This window comes from Sceloporus occidentalis, unplaced genomic scaffold, assembly GCF_023333645.1.
Source record: "Sceloporus occidentalis isolate IW3139 unplaced genomic scaffold, rSceOcc1.0.p SCAF_5, whole genome shotgun sequence".
Taxonomy (NCBI): Eukaryota; Metazoa; Chordata; class Lepidosauria; order Squamata; family Phrynosomatidae; genus Sceloporus; species Sceloporus occidentalis.
This window is the reverse complement of record NW_028316985.1, coordinates 103848337-103863620: the sequence shown is the minus strand read 5'-3', so window position 1 is coordinate 103863620 and position 15284 is coordinate 103848337. Positions and strand designations below refer to the sequence as shown.

Sequence of the window (15284 nt, the reverse complement as noted above, 5' to 3'; positions counted from 1 at the left end):
CCAAATCATTTACTCACTGGCTCACTTAACAGTGAGTAGATCTTCATCCTTACATTCTCTGCAGTAAAATGAAAAGCCACCCAAAGTTGATTGGAGGGAGGTTGATTGGGAGATAATGCGTAATCCACTGACAAAACTAAAAACAAAGACAACACAACACTGATGTTCAGTGTGCAGAATGGGGGACATGTTGATATTCCTTCTGGACAGAAGGTTGAAATGTAGGATGTGACCTAGAAAAGGAGGGCAACTGGCCACCCTAAATGTGTTCTCTGTCTGGGAAAGCTGCCAAGACTGCTGATAATGGCTCACAAGGACTGACAAAGATCACAGAGAGCATAGTTTCAAAGTCAGGCAGTCCAAAGGTCAAGGGTTCTGGCAAGGCAGGTTTAGCAAGGCAGTCCAAAAGTCAAAGGTTCCAGGGAGTCCAGATCAGTCAGCAGTCCAAGTCAAGACTTCAGGACAAGAAGACAAAGGAAGTCAGAGAAACGTGCTTTCGCCAGGAAGCTCAGATGGTCTCTGACAAAGGAGCTCAGCGTCCTGCACCTGTTTATATTTCCCAGATCATGATCACAGTCTCCGTGACCAGCGGCAGCAGGCCCTTTCAGACCTGCGCTGGCCAAAGGTAGGTATCTCAGCCTCTGGCTCGTCCATATCTTCTGTGCCTGGAATCTCTGCTGGTGGGAGGCTAGGCTGCTGAGCCTCTTGACACAGGACAGACTCTGCTGGAGATGGCAGAGCAGAGCTAGAGTCCCAAACTGGGACTCTAACTCAACCTCCTCAGCCTGGCTGAGCATGACATTCTCCATTCACTGAAGTAAAAACAAAGGAGACACAACACTGATCAGATGGCGGGGAGGATCAGAGGGTTGGAAGCATAAAACCAAGCATGACATTCAGGCAGGCAGCAAGGAAGAGGGAGTGGGTAGCCCAAACTATCCCACTATTGCTGGTCTTGTGGCTGAACATACACTGAAGTATACAGAAACTTGGTGACACACACCAGGCTTGCCAGAACCAACCAGTAGTCCTGCCCACCAAAATCTCTTTCCCCCTCTGGCTCCACACTGAAGGATTATCTAGATTTTTTGTTCTGCCACGTTCCCCGTGAATTCACAGTGACTTTCCTGCAAGTTGTTGAGAACATAGCTAATTGTAACTGCAAGATCACTGTGAGTCTTTTGTCAGCGTAGACATGCCCTTGGGAACATTTCCATCATGTTTTGGGATCTTCCAGCCCATTTTAGGTCCCGGAGAAGCCTTTTTTAAACAACAGCTTCATGAAACCCTTCTCATGGCTGGTAGATATGAATGGCTGAAGCTATGCACCTATTAGAACCACCAGTTCTAGGAATACCTCTCAGTGCAAAAATGTACAGCCAAATTTCACTCCTAGGACCTTGAAGAAACCATGCAAATGTTGAAAGGGCTTTTCCTCTTAATTTTAACCCAATGGACAAATGAAAGGATTAATTGATATGTAGATTCTTCAAGGGTTTGTTGCTGACAAAGTACAATTTTAAGCATTTAGAGTGTCCTAGGAATAGCTATCAATTCAGAAAGGTACAGCCATATTTCACTCCCAAAAGCTTGTGGCCACCATGCAAACGTTGGAGACCCCTCCTCCCATTTTAAGCCTGATGGACAAATGAAAGGGTTAATTTAAATGTAGATTCTCTCGAGGGTATATTACTAATAAGGTACAATTTTAAGCCTTTGGCCTGTCATAGGAATATCTATCAATGCAAAAAATTTGCAATCATATTTGATTCCCAGGAACATTTCGGGAATTCATCCAACTGTGGTTTAAACAGACCATGGATGATGCTCCATGACTTCTATTGTGATGCGCTTATTATTCTATGGCAGTTAAGGTACCCAGGATGAGGCAGTTAGCTGCTGATACGTGTCAAGAGAAGGCAACTAATGCCTGGTTATTTCAAGTCTTCATTATTCTAGCCGCCTTTCTGGGAAGGGAAGCACGGTTTGCGGGATTTTCAGCCTCAGATAACAACTTGTCTTCAGTGGCAGGGTTATATTTGCTCAAGGGAATGGAGAAGGAAAGTTAATGTTTAGCAAATCTCTTGGGTCAGCCTTGGCAGGACAAGGCTGACCAAAGGGATTTGATCCATTTAAGAGAGTAGGCCAATTGGTTTAAAGGAGGAGGAAAGGGTGGTAGGAGAGAATGGATTCAACTGGAAGATGAGAAGATCCAGAGGGAATGATCCAAGAAAATCTAGAGGGAACTATCCATGAAGAGTCAGACCCCAAATGTCTCACTGCTTCTCAACTGCAGCTGTAGAAAGTGGAGCAGATTTGGATAGATAAAAACACATTTACACATTTCCTCCAAACCCTTTTCTTTATTATTTACTGCCACTGTGACCCATGAGTCCTTTCTTTTGGAGTCACTTCTTCAAAACCAGCTACAAAGTCTGGTTTGCTTGCTGGTTTGCATAACTTAAGAAATGACTCCAGTCAAGTGAAGCTGCATAAAACTCTCCTTATGGCCACGAGATTCGAATGGCTGAAGCTGTGCACCTTCAGATTCTCTAGTTGGGTTGGCATCATCACCAGGGAAGGAACTTTGCTCCCAGAAATGTGAGTAGCTACTGTCTAATTGTTTATTTTAAAGCACGTTTTAGATTGTGAATTGTTTAATTGTTATTGGGTGTTGGGGGGGGTGGGAATACTGGGATCTGGGATTGTACCGTTTTAACTTGTAAGCCGCCTCGGTTGTCTCAGACAGAGAAGCAGGATATAAATAAAATTGTGTACTAATAATACTAATTACTGATTAGTAAAGCTCCCTTCCGCAACTTTCAGCATATGTTGAAGCCGTGGCACTATGTAATAAATGGCACCTCTGTGCACAAGAAAATAAGCTCCAAAGCCAATTGAGCCAGCAGCAGCATAAGAAATCTGCAAGGTAGCCTCCAACTTTTTCTCTTCCCTCCAAAATGAGACCCCATTAAAATTTTCTAAAATGTCTACCAAACATCCAAATCTTGGCAGATGCCTTTTGTCAATCTAATCCTATGGTGAGCTTGTGAAACATCGCCAATGGCATCACATAGTCACCTTTAAAAAACCCTGCCTGGGGCCACCACCCTTTGTGCAAAATTTAGGTGGCCTATAATCTCCTGAAACTCCCTTAGAGTTGCCTTTCTAAGAGAAGAAAAATTACGGACACCGAGCCTTAGGTCAAGTCGTTTGGCATCTGGGAGCCTACGACATTGATTGACCGTGTCAATCAGGATGCCCAAAAAAGTGCATGGACCCTCTGTCTTTTCTCATGCTAAGGGAACACTCAGCCCACCTGCTAATGTTTCAAAACACTGAAGTAATTGGAGACATTTATCAGAACCGTGATCTCCAGTAAAGAGAAAGTCATCTAAATAGTGTATTACCCCGTTTAATCCCAACTTATACTTAACTGACCATTCCAAGACTGTTCCAGTGACTAAGGATGGCATCTCTCCTTTAGAAGCCTTACTTGAGTCGGTAATGGACTGGATGAGGGAAAACAAACACAGGCTGAATCCAGAAAAAACAGAGGTACTCACAATAGGTACCCTAAGTCCAGGGATGGAGATTTGTCAACCAGTCCTGGATGGGGTTACATTCCCCCTAAAGGACAAAGTTCGCAGTTTGAGAGTCCTCCTTGATCCATCCCTGCAGTTGTCATCTCATATAGATGTGATTGCCAGGAGTACTTGGTATCAACTTTGGTTGATACACCAACTGCGTCCCTACCTGGACTGAAAAGACCTTGAAGCAGTGGTACTTGAACTGCTAATCTCTCGTTTAGAGTTCGGTAATGCAATCTACTTGGGGCTACCCTTGTACCAGGTCCGGAAGCTTCAGTTGGTACAAATTGAGGCAGCCAGATTGGTCACCGGTACATCTAGGTTTGACTATATAACACCAGTATTAAAATCTCTCCACTGGCTGCCAATTACCTTCCGGGCTCAATACAAGGCATTGGTTATTACCTTTAAAGCCCTACATGGCTCAGGCCCGACTTACTTGCGGGAACGCCTCTGCCTACACAATCCACCCCGCACTCAGAACATCAGGGAAGTACTTATTGGAACATCATAGTACCAGGTTAATAACAACTTCCCACAGGTTGTTTACAGCAGCATTCCCAAAATTATGGAATGGCCTGTTGGAAGAGATCCGTTGCATTACCAACTTAGAGGCGTTTAAGAAAGCACTCAAAAGAAATCTCTTCCAATGGGCTTATCCACCAGATTCTATATAAAAGTCGATGACAATAGCCCACTCTCGACTTTGACCACTGATTACTGATAAATTGATTTTAGAGTACTAATAGGAATTCCTAAATTCAGTATTAGTGTTTTATTGATTGTATTAACATTTTGTACTATTGTGTATTACTCTGTATTATTTTATTGCTGTAATCCCGCCTCGATTGTTGGAGAGGCGGGAAATACAAATATACTCTATTATTATTATTATTATTATTATTATAAAAGTTTCAAACATAGAACACGATACTGAGCATCCCATGGGAAGTCCTCAGTTCATATAAAACTGCCCATCAAAACTAAAGCCTAAGAATTCAAAATCGTGAGTGTGCACCGGCAACAATCTAAAGGCAAATTTAATATCACACTTTGTCAGCTAAGCCCCTATGCCGTGTTTCCTTACTTCTTTCATCGCCATATCAAAAGAAGTATATCTCATGGTAGCCAAATCGTGTGGAATGGCTTCATTAACTGAGTCTCCCATAGGATAAGATAAATGATGTATAAGCCTGAATTCTCCTGGTGCCTTCTAAGGCACTATCCCCAAAGGAGAGACCCTCAAAGTTGGGACAGGAGGTTCTCAAAAGGGACCAGTCACCCTACCCCTGGAAACCTCCTTTGCTATCTTTAGTCTCACTATGTCCTGCATACCCCTAACTGACTTCAAGTTGGGCGCCATGAAGGGGCGTCAAATGCCGCAAAGAGGGATCTTAAAACCACCAGTGACACCCGCTAACAAAAACAAAGCTGCCTCTCTAACAGGATAGCGACTTAACCAAATAGAGTGTACCCAAATTTAAGGGACTACGTCCCTTTTGCAGGAAGGCTGGCAGAGCCCGCCACCATTTTAGGACCCTGGTCCTTCTTGGCGGACTGCTCATGTCCTCGACAGCAGATTTTGAATGAGCTATTACCCCCACACAGAATCCCTACAAGCCTATTGCAGAAGCACTACATGCCTAACTCCCAGCATAAAAACTTCTGCAGCTGTGCTGGTGTCCCTGAACCACGAAAGGAAGGTGAAGGAGATGCTTTCTGGACCAAATGTCCACTGTGCGAACACTCTCCCTGAGTAGGCTCACTGGGAGTCATGAGTTGTATCCATAGCTGCGAGTGCATCACATCCCATCGCAATGAAGTGTAAATAGCAGCTAGCAGCTGGAATGCCTCCTCATAGAGCTACCATGCCAGGCCTGAGTAATCAATGTATGCTTTATGCATAATGTCTATGTACTGAAACAACGAGGCTGAACACATGGGTTGTTCTCATGCAATGAAACTCACATAGATCAGGAAGCAGGAACGCCAATTAGTCCAGTTGCACTCAACCTGCCACTCTTTAAAATATTTCCTTCTCCCTTTCATCCATGTCCTCCTTCTCCTTCTTATCCAACTCTTTATACATGAGCGTAAACACATCAGTGTATTCGCCTCTCAATATCTTATCCCTTGTTGTGTGGGATAAATGATCACTTAATGAGAGCATTATGTCACCAATTGGTACTGCTGAAAAGGATGCTAAGTCATAACCAGTAGGATAAGCCACCTGCTGACCACCTACCCCCTGTCAAGGTAAAGCATGTGGTGCTGCCCCTAAGGTGGCCCTGGATGAGGAGAGGGCCACCGCTGCAGCTGACCAAAGGTCACAGACTGTGAGCCCATCTGAAGAAAAGTCCTCAAGGCTGACCACATGTGAGATGGAGGCCACCCCCAGACCTGACCAAAGGGGGTAGCTTGATTCCCCATAGTCATAGGAACCCCCAATGTAAGACTCGGTTGAGAAGCTGCTTGGAGCTGGCCAAGTGCCTACGGCCCAGTAATGTGAGGTGAGCAAAACTGTGTGTCAGAAGCTTCACCTGATAAACTGCCAGGCACTTGATCTTCTGCAGCAGCACGTTGACCCTCCAAGGACTCCTGCAAAGATACATCCTGACCCCATAGAATGAGCAGCTCCATCGTCTTGAGCACATAATTGTTCTAGGTCAGAAATAGGAGAGCACATCTCATTAAACATCAACCTCTTATCAGAGATCTTAGCAGAAGGCACAGGAGGAATGTAACCAGCCCTTTCTGCTTCTAATGACTGTATTCTAGCGAATGTATCCCCCCCCCCCCACCATGGAAATTCATCATCACTGTCATTATCAGAGTGAACAACCTGAACCCACTTGGACGAGGTCTTTTTAGCTGGACCTTTGCCTTTATTGCCTACAAATCCCTTCTTTGGAGCCATAATGCAAAATGTCAATAAAAGTAAACAACATCCACAGCTTTGTAACTGTGAAACAATTAGGTAATATAGAAGCATAGCACTTTCAATAGGATACTAACGACCAAATAACTGTCTCACAAAGAAATGGGAGAGAAATTGAATAAAAGTTAAAATCAGACTCCCATCGGAAAACCATTCGGGATAGACCCTGCTTAGCAAAACAAAAAACAAAAACCTGAACACCCACAAAATAGCCACCTGTCACAAAATGGCTGCCTAACAACCAGTTAGCCCCTAAACTTACCTTTGTATACAAGCCCTGCTGCAATATCAAAATATAGAAACAACAAAATACAGTGCCCCCGCACTGTAGGCGGGTGCCCCATACGTGGTTTCCTGTTTACGCGGAAGCCACATGATGGGAGAGTAATAGCGTGCAAGCCCACGGCGCACACACTCTCCCGTGCCACAAGCACAAGCCCCATTAGATCAAATGGGACTCAAGCTTACACGTTTTTTGGCTTGGGGGGTTCTGAAAAGGATGCTCCACATAAGCCAAGGGACCACTGTATACAAATATAGAAATTTCAGAATTTAGAAATAACGAAATATCGCAAGCTCAAAATAAACAACTATTCAACCAACCTGCTCTTCCTCCTTATCTGAGTTAAGAAGACTGGACCGAACGTCAGAAGGCAGCAAGGCTAAGGCACCAGGAAAACAAGCAAGTGCTCCTTTGCTTCATGGCAATGCAAATGAGGCAAGGAAAGGAGCCATAGCTGAGGTGCCCACAGCTCCAGCAGCTCTCTCCCTGCTCTGGCCAAGTCGTAGCAACCAACGGGAACCACACTGGTATCCAGAACAAACACCAGGCTAAAGCCGGACTCTCACATACATCAGCGCCGCCCTGCAACCAGCATCGAGGGACTGGCTCATAGCTGAAGGGTCGGCCAAACAAGCCAGCACTCCCTTGCCTCATTGCAAAGCGAGCGAGGTGATAAACAAAGCCAGCCAAACTGATTGAAAGGTGCCCAGGCCAAGGCCCACACAGCGCCAACAGGCTGTGTCCACACCCCAACTGATTCAGGACGACAAAGGGGAGCTGCGCCGGCATCCGACGTATGCTGCCCGACCTGAACAAGGCCATCCTCGGTCAAGGCCAGGAATGTACTCTGGACAGGAGCAGGCAGACGAGGTATCCCTGCACCAGCGTTTGAAGCAACTGACAGGGGTTTGAGAGGGTGAACCTTAAACAGGTTAAACACGCCCCCACCTCTTCTAACGGCCTGCGGAGTACACCGTTTTTATTTCAATTGCTGGTCTCTCCAATCAGAGGCCAGCAAAGCCTCCTCCCCAGACCACTGGATCAGGGGGAAGTATTGACTGGACTTCATGCCAGTAAAAATACATTTCCACATTTCTTCAAAACTGTCTTCCTTCTTAATACCCTGGTGATCTTTCCCACCACAACTCCTTTCCTTTCAATTCACTTCTTCCAACAATCCAGCACGGTTTGCTTGGTGGTTGGCATAACTAAGAGAGGACTCCAATCAAGTGAAGCTTACGCATTTTTTGGCTTACATGGGGGGGGGGGTGTGTGTGTCCAAAAATGATCCCCCGGGTAAGGCAAGGGACCACTGGATACAAATAGAGAAATTTCAGAATTTAGAAATAACATTGGATCCAGAAGACTTGAGAATGACAGATAATATCTTAACAGAAGGTCAAAATAAACAACCATTGAACCAACCTGCTCTTCCTCCTTATCTGAGTCAAGAAGACTGGACCGAACGTCAGAAGCCAACAGGGCTGAGGCACCCGCAAAACAAGCAAGTGCTCCCTCGCTTCATGGCAACGCAAATGAGGCAAGGAAAGGAGCAAAAGCCGAGGTGCCCACAGTTCCAGCAGCTCTCTCTCTGCTCCGGCCAAGTCGTAGCAGCCAAGGGGAACCGCGCTGGTATCCAGAGCAAACACCAGGCTCAAGCCGGACTCTCACAGACATCAGCCCTGCCCTGCAACCAGCACTGAGGAACTGGCTCATGGCTGAAGCGTCAGCCAAACAAGCCAGCACTCCCTTGCCTCATTGCAAAGCAAGCGAGGTGATAAACAAATCCAGACAGCTCCTCAGGGGTGACAACCCCAAGCTGAATGAAAGGTGCCCAGGCTTAGTCCCACACAGCACCAACAGTCTGTCTCCACACCCCAACCGATTCAGGAGAACAAAGGGGAGTTATGCCAGCATCCGAAGTATTCTGCGCGACCTGAACAAGGAGATCCTCGGTCAAGGTCAGCAATGTACTCTGGACAGGAACAGGCAGACGAGGCCTCCCTGCACCAGCGTTTGAAGCAACTCACAGGGGTTTGAGCGGGTGAGCCTGAAACAGGTTAAACCCACCCCACCTCTTCTAACGGCCCACGGAGTACACCGTTTTTATTACAATTGCTGGTCTCTCCAATGAGAGCCCAGCAAAGCCTCCTCCCCAGACCACCGGAGAATTTCCAGTAACTAACCTGGCTGCCGTGTTTTGTAGTAATTGGAGTTTCCAGACTAGGCACAAGGGTAGAGCACATTACAGAAATCAAGTCATGAGGTTACCATTGCATGTACTACAGTTTCTAGGTTCCTTACTTCTAGGAAAGCTGATAACAGGTGCTCCTGATACTGCTGTGTTCACCTAGTTTGTCATGTGAAGCAATGCATCTAACAGCACCCTCAGACTGCGAACACAGTCCTTTGGGGAGAGCGTGACCCCATCTAGGACTTGAGGTTGAAACCAAATACCTGGTTTTGGGGCCTCTAGTACCTCCATTTTGTCTGGATTCAACTTGAGTTTGTTTTTCCTCATCCAGTCCATTACTGCTTCAAGACACCCACTGAGAGCAGAGATGCCATCTGTCATTGAAGCTGTTGACCGAGGCATGGAGAAGTATATTTGCGTGTCATCAGAGTACAATAACTCTCAGTCCAGCTCTGACTCGAATCCATGCTAGTAAAAACGCATTTCCACATTTCTTCAAAACTGTCTTCCTCCTTATTACCTTGGTGATCTCTTCCACCACAACTCCTTTCCTTTCAATTCACTTCTTCCAGCAAGCTATGAAGCCTGGTTTGCTTGATGGTTGGCATAACTAAGAGAGGACTCCAATCAAGTGAAGCTTCATGAAACCCTCCTCATGGCTGTTAGATATGAAAAGCTGAAGCTATGCACCTATTGGAGCCACCAGCTTGGTTGGTTTCATTACAGGGAGGAAACCTTGCTTCCAGAAACATGAGTATTCCTTAATCCCAAAGGCTATCCAGGTAGACTTAGTCCTCCAGGTGAGTATTCTCCACTTTACTTCTAGTCCCAGACACCTTCTTTCAGGTTTTCTGCAAACCAACACCCGTGAAGTGATGCCTCTTCACCTCCATCTTGTAGACTTGGGTGACAACAGAAGGACTGAAGTTCCAAAATGCAAGAAAGCTGGGAATATCTAAGTGCAGCATCCCATCATCACTACAAGGTGAAGCAAAAGTTTTGGTTCTAAAAATTCTGGAAGAACATTTAAGAAGAACATTTAAGAATGATTGAAAAGAATGACCTCTTTCCCTCCTTCTTGCAGACTTGGGTGACAACAGAAGGACTGAAGTATACAAGAAGGACTTAGTATACAATAAAGTCGGAAATGTCTGAGTACAGCATCTCATCAGGTCAATGAGGAGAGGTCAGAGAGAAAACAGATGAATTCATGGAAACATCTCAACAGGGGTCTACTTTAAAGGAATGGATCAGAAGGTAAGTGATGTACAAGAATCAAACGTCTGAATGCAGAACACTGAACAACGCCTCAAGATAAGTAGACTTCAACGATACTGTCACAAGGTAAGTGATGGTTCTAAAAATTCTGGAAGCAACTTGCAACCTCATCCTTTTCTTTCCAGGCTCTTTAAACATAGCATAATAAAGTGTTTTCTTTCCAGCATATCAGGCTCCTGAAAGCGAATGAGCCAAAGTCATTGTGAAAGCTCAAGAATTCATCTAAACATCTCAATAGAAGTCAATTTCAGAAGAAATATCACAAGGTAATTGATGTGCAGAAATGAAGCCTGTGGATCTAGAACATTTGAGAATGACAGGCAACATCTTAACAGAAGTTAACTTCAAAGCCACTGTGAGTCGTTTCAAGAAATGAACCCTGTGGATGCAAAATACTTAAAAATGAAGGAAAACATCTCAGAGGAAAGCCACAAACCCCTGGACCTACACCTAGATGAATATGACGCCAAGTTGTTTTCATGATGAAATGCATCAGCAAGATCTCTAGAAGGAGAGAGAAGCATCCAAGCTTCAAAGCCATAATAGTGCCTTTTAAAAACTCCCTAAGGTATTCTTAAACATCTTCTTTCTTGATTGTTTTTCCTTCCCATTCCCTGGTTGCCACTTTTGCTCGATAGACAGAGGTGATTTCCATCATCTACCTATTTTTGCTTCGCAGCACCCTTTCATATCTTTAGAAGACTGCAAAGTATAGGATGGAGACATTTCTAAGCAAAGTTGGAGCTGAGGAAGAAAGATTTGGAGAAAATAGCCAGTCAGAAAAAGCAACCACATCATCCCCAACCCAGGTCTCCTAAGTTTCCATCTGGAACAAGGACCACATCTGTAGCCCATGTCTTGTGCTGCTGGGAAAAGGAAGGAAGGAAGGAAGGAAGGAAGGAAGGAAGGAAGGAAGGAAGGCTGTGTCATCTCTGATTACTAGAGCCAGGAAGGAATGCCCCAGGAGGATCTCGTCTCCATGCAATCACTTTCTAACCGTTAACGTTCAGAAACTATACTCCATCTAGTGAGACAAAGCAGCCGATAGAAAACTCTGTTAACACACAGCTTCATGACCAGGGTGAGAATTTAGCTCCCAGAAACGTGAGTTTTCCTTTATCCCAAAGATGACGAGATTCCAGGTGGATTCAGTCCTCCAGGTGAGTATTCTCCACTTCACTTCACATTCCACCCCCCTTCCTCCATTTTTTCTGTAAACCAACAGCTGTGCATTGATGCGTCTCCTCCTCCATCTTGCCTACTTGAATACTCAGAAGAAGTGAAGCCCCAATATCTAAAAAAGCTGAGGATATGGGGGCACAGCATACCATCATGCACAACAAGGTGAAGCAAAAGTTTTGATCCTAAAATTTCTGGAAGCCATCTGCAATTTCACCCTTTTCTTTTCATACACTATCAACATTTTCATTGTTGTATATCAGGTTCCTGCAGATAGATGAGGAGAGGTCATCGAGAAAGCCCATTCATTCATGCAAACATCTCAGCAGACGTTAACTTCAAAGAAACTAAGGCATGTGACGTAGAAGGATGAAACTTGTGAATGCAGAACATTTAAGAAGGATGGAGACCATCTCAACAGAATTTAACTTCATGGAAACTGTCACAAGGTAAGTGATGTCCAGAAATGGACCCTGTCGATGCAGAAAAAGGCGTGAGCCTTCAGGTAAGAAGGAATAGGTTTGGCCTGAGCAGGAGCTGGCGGGTTGGTGGTCTGTGGTCCTTGCTGACATGCCCAGGGTAGCACTGACCGCCACTTTTGGGGTCGGGAAGGAATTTTCCTCCAGGGCAGATTGGCCTGAGATCCTGGAGGTTTTTCGCCTTCTTCTGGGCATCCAGCAGCGTCCACCTGTTAGGATGTTTGAAAAATTAATGTCTTTTGTTCCTGTTGTTGTTAACTGCCTTCAAGCTGATATTCACTCAGGGTAACCTCACGGATGAAACACTCTCCAAGCCCCTCCATCCTCAACCATTCTGCACATTCTTTTAGGCTCTGAGCTGTAGCCTCTTTAACTGAGTCTATCCATCTGGTATGTGGTCCTATCCTCTACCATTCTCCTATCCTCTACCATTCCAAGCATTATTGCCTTCTCTATTATGGTCACATTATGAAAAGGCTTCTAGAGAGGGTTCAGACTTGGTATGTTCCCATATCCATGTCTTCCTGTCCATCCATGGTATCTTCAGCATTCTTCTCCAGAACAACATCTTAAATGACTTGGTTTTCCTTCTATCAGCTCACTTCACTATCTATCTCCCACATTCCTACAGGATGATGGCAAATACAATGGTATGGAAGATAATACTTTAGTGTTTATTGTTCTAGCTTTGCATTTGAGGCTCTTCTCTAGTTCTTTCATAGCTGCCCTTCCCAGTCCTAGTCTTCTTCTGATTCCTTGGATGCAGTCTCCACTCTGATTGTAGATGGATCCAGGCTATGAGAGTTTATGTCAAACCTGAGTGATCCTCACTGTTGTAAAAACCTGCCAAGCTGAACTCAGCAGAGAACAACAAGCCTCTGAAAGAAAATTAATGAAAGATATACATAGGGAATTTTGAAATATGAATTCCACTTTCAAAAGGAATAAATGTTACAAGGTCTTCAGAGACCCAAATAAGAAACTTCTTACCATTTGGAAATGGAATATAGTAAGACAATGAATATTGTTCACTGCAAAACGATAGTTCAGTAAGTGTGTCCAGTAAGAGCTGATCCATTTTTTAAAAAACCCTGCTTCCTAAAATACCATTAGATCCAGTAGCAGCACTGTTTATTAAATTTAAAAGAAAATTCAGAAGAAACATCACGCTGTCCAGACAGAATGGCTTTTCCTTGATGATGACGATGGACTCTGTAATATGCCAGCATGTCTTCTACTTGGAGAGATGGAAGGAGGGAGCTTCACCATTTGTTAGCATAAGGAAGGCTCTTGTCGACATGCCCAGGGTAGCACTGGTCGCCACTTTTGGGGCCGGGAAGGAATTTTCCTCCAGGGCAGATTGGCCTGTGACCCTGGAGGTTTTTCGCCTTCCTCTGGGCATCCGGCAGGGGCCACCTGTTAGGCTCTTTGGGAGATTCATAGGAATCAAGTTAAACTTATAATTTTAAAACTGGCCAAACTGAACTTGGCAAATAGACATAACAACCATAATGCAAAATTAATAAAAATCAGAATCTTGGAAATATTTCTGTTTCTTCTCTTTTGTTTCTTCATTTTGTTGTTTACAAATACAGTTGGTTGTCTTTCTCTTGGAGTATCAAGTTCAGAGAGAACAGCATTTGCCTTCAATTTAGGTAAAATTTTATGTCACTTTAGAAACCATAGGGCTCTCCATCTGTTAATAAGTTTACATAATTTGGAGGCAGCCATTCCTAGAGAAAAACCTGTAGATGAGCATAGTTGAGGTGTTTAAGCCCTTCACACGGAGGGCTTTCACGCTACACAGTTACAAGACTATGATTCCACGGGAATTGCATGGCTCCATCCAATGGACTATTATCCTTGCCTGCTGAGGATCGCTCCAGTGGATGAATCCAATGGGGCGAAAAAATTCAGCACCCTCATGGCCCCAGATTAACAATATTTAGGCAGAGGGCTGGGCAAATGCATGTCCTTGTTTTGGGAGGGGGGGAGACATTCAGGATCCCTGGAGCTGGAAACTGAAAAGCCCATGATGTGACTCTCCAGGCAACAGCTCTTCCCATTTCCCTGCTTCCTTAGCGGAACAGGTATTCCAGCCATGACAATGGAAGATGATGGTTTCATGTGAGTTTATCACATGGGACGAATCCCGTGCAGAAACTAAATTTAAACTGGAAACACCCTGCATTTGCACCATGTTTTTCAGATGATGTTTGCATGAAAGAGAAATGATGCGAAAATAACCCAAAGACAAAGTCGTCAAAACCAGCTCCTTTTTACTTTCACTGAATTCTAAAAGTACAAAGGAGCTTTCCATTTGGATTATTTTTGTGTTATTTCTCTTTCATGCCAACGCATCTCACAAACAATGCCCATATTTTAAAATCCCATTTCTGCATGGCATTTTACCAATTTGCCCTCTGTATGATAAACTACATAGTTGTTAATTTTTTAAAAAAATCCTTAATGTGCCTTTGGGTGGTAGTGACATCTTGATCACCTTCTCGGACATCTCCTGGGGAGATAGCCATGGATGTTGCCTCATCTTGGTGCCTGCTGCTTTGCCAGAGACCCCATAGAACCTCCCAGAAGCAATTTTGGTAATGGATGAAGGAAACAAAGATGATAAACAGTGGCAAACAATAAAGTCCACCTTCAGTCCTTGCCTGCCTGTCCACCTGCCCTTCCTCTGGATAGAGGCTTTCAATCTTTCTGGAAACTGACACAATGGTGCCAGGAGCAGCCCATAAGGGTTATGCTATTTTTCCCACAGATGGCAGGAATGCAATGGAAGTATGGGTTGTGAACTTTCCATGTACCCTTTGATCTATGGGGTCTAACGCATCCTGGTCCATATTGATTCCAACAAGCGAAGTTCCTTCAAAGCTGCTAACGTAACGGATGAAAGGAACTGGGAAAGAGCGGGAAGACCTGGAACTTATATAGAGGGTGGGTGGAGCTACTGCCAAAAAGTCCTCTCTAGTGATTCCAGAAGTTTCCAAAGCTGCACAGGTATAGAATTACCCATTTGTGTGAATCACAGAGACCACAAGGAAGAACTACAGTTCCCAGAACTCCCTAGCTTTGAGCCGGGGCAGTTAAAGAGGTCTCAAAATGGATTATTTCTGCAATCTGTTTTGGCCCTATATTTCAAAGGAAGGAACTAGCCAAACCACCCCTGAGTATGCCTTGCCTAAGAAAACCAGCATAACCAATAATTGAAACATTCAGCTGTGTATCATCCATCAGCAGTAGCAATTAAATACATAAGTATTTTATTGTTTAAAAAAATTATGATCCAATAGTGTCTTAAACAGAAAGGGGTTTAAGTGGCTGAATG

The 15284-nt window shown here is 44.5% G+C and overlaps 1 long non-coding RNA gene across 1 annotated transcript; it reads left to right on the top strand.

Annotated features, from left to right (window-relative positions):
- The first annotated feature begins 2519 nt into the window (after nucleotides 1-2519).
- On the top strand, nucleotides 2520-10840 carry LOC149312613 (uncharacterized). The gene is made up of 3 exons (XR_016281420.1): nucleotides 2520-2601; nucleotides 9578-10262; nucleotides 10448-10840. It is a non-coding gene; the product is annotated as an uncharacterized LOC149312613 (long non-coding RNA).
- The last annotated feature ends 4444 nt before the right edge of the window (nucleotides 10841-15284 follow it).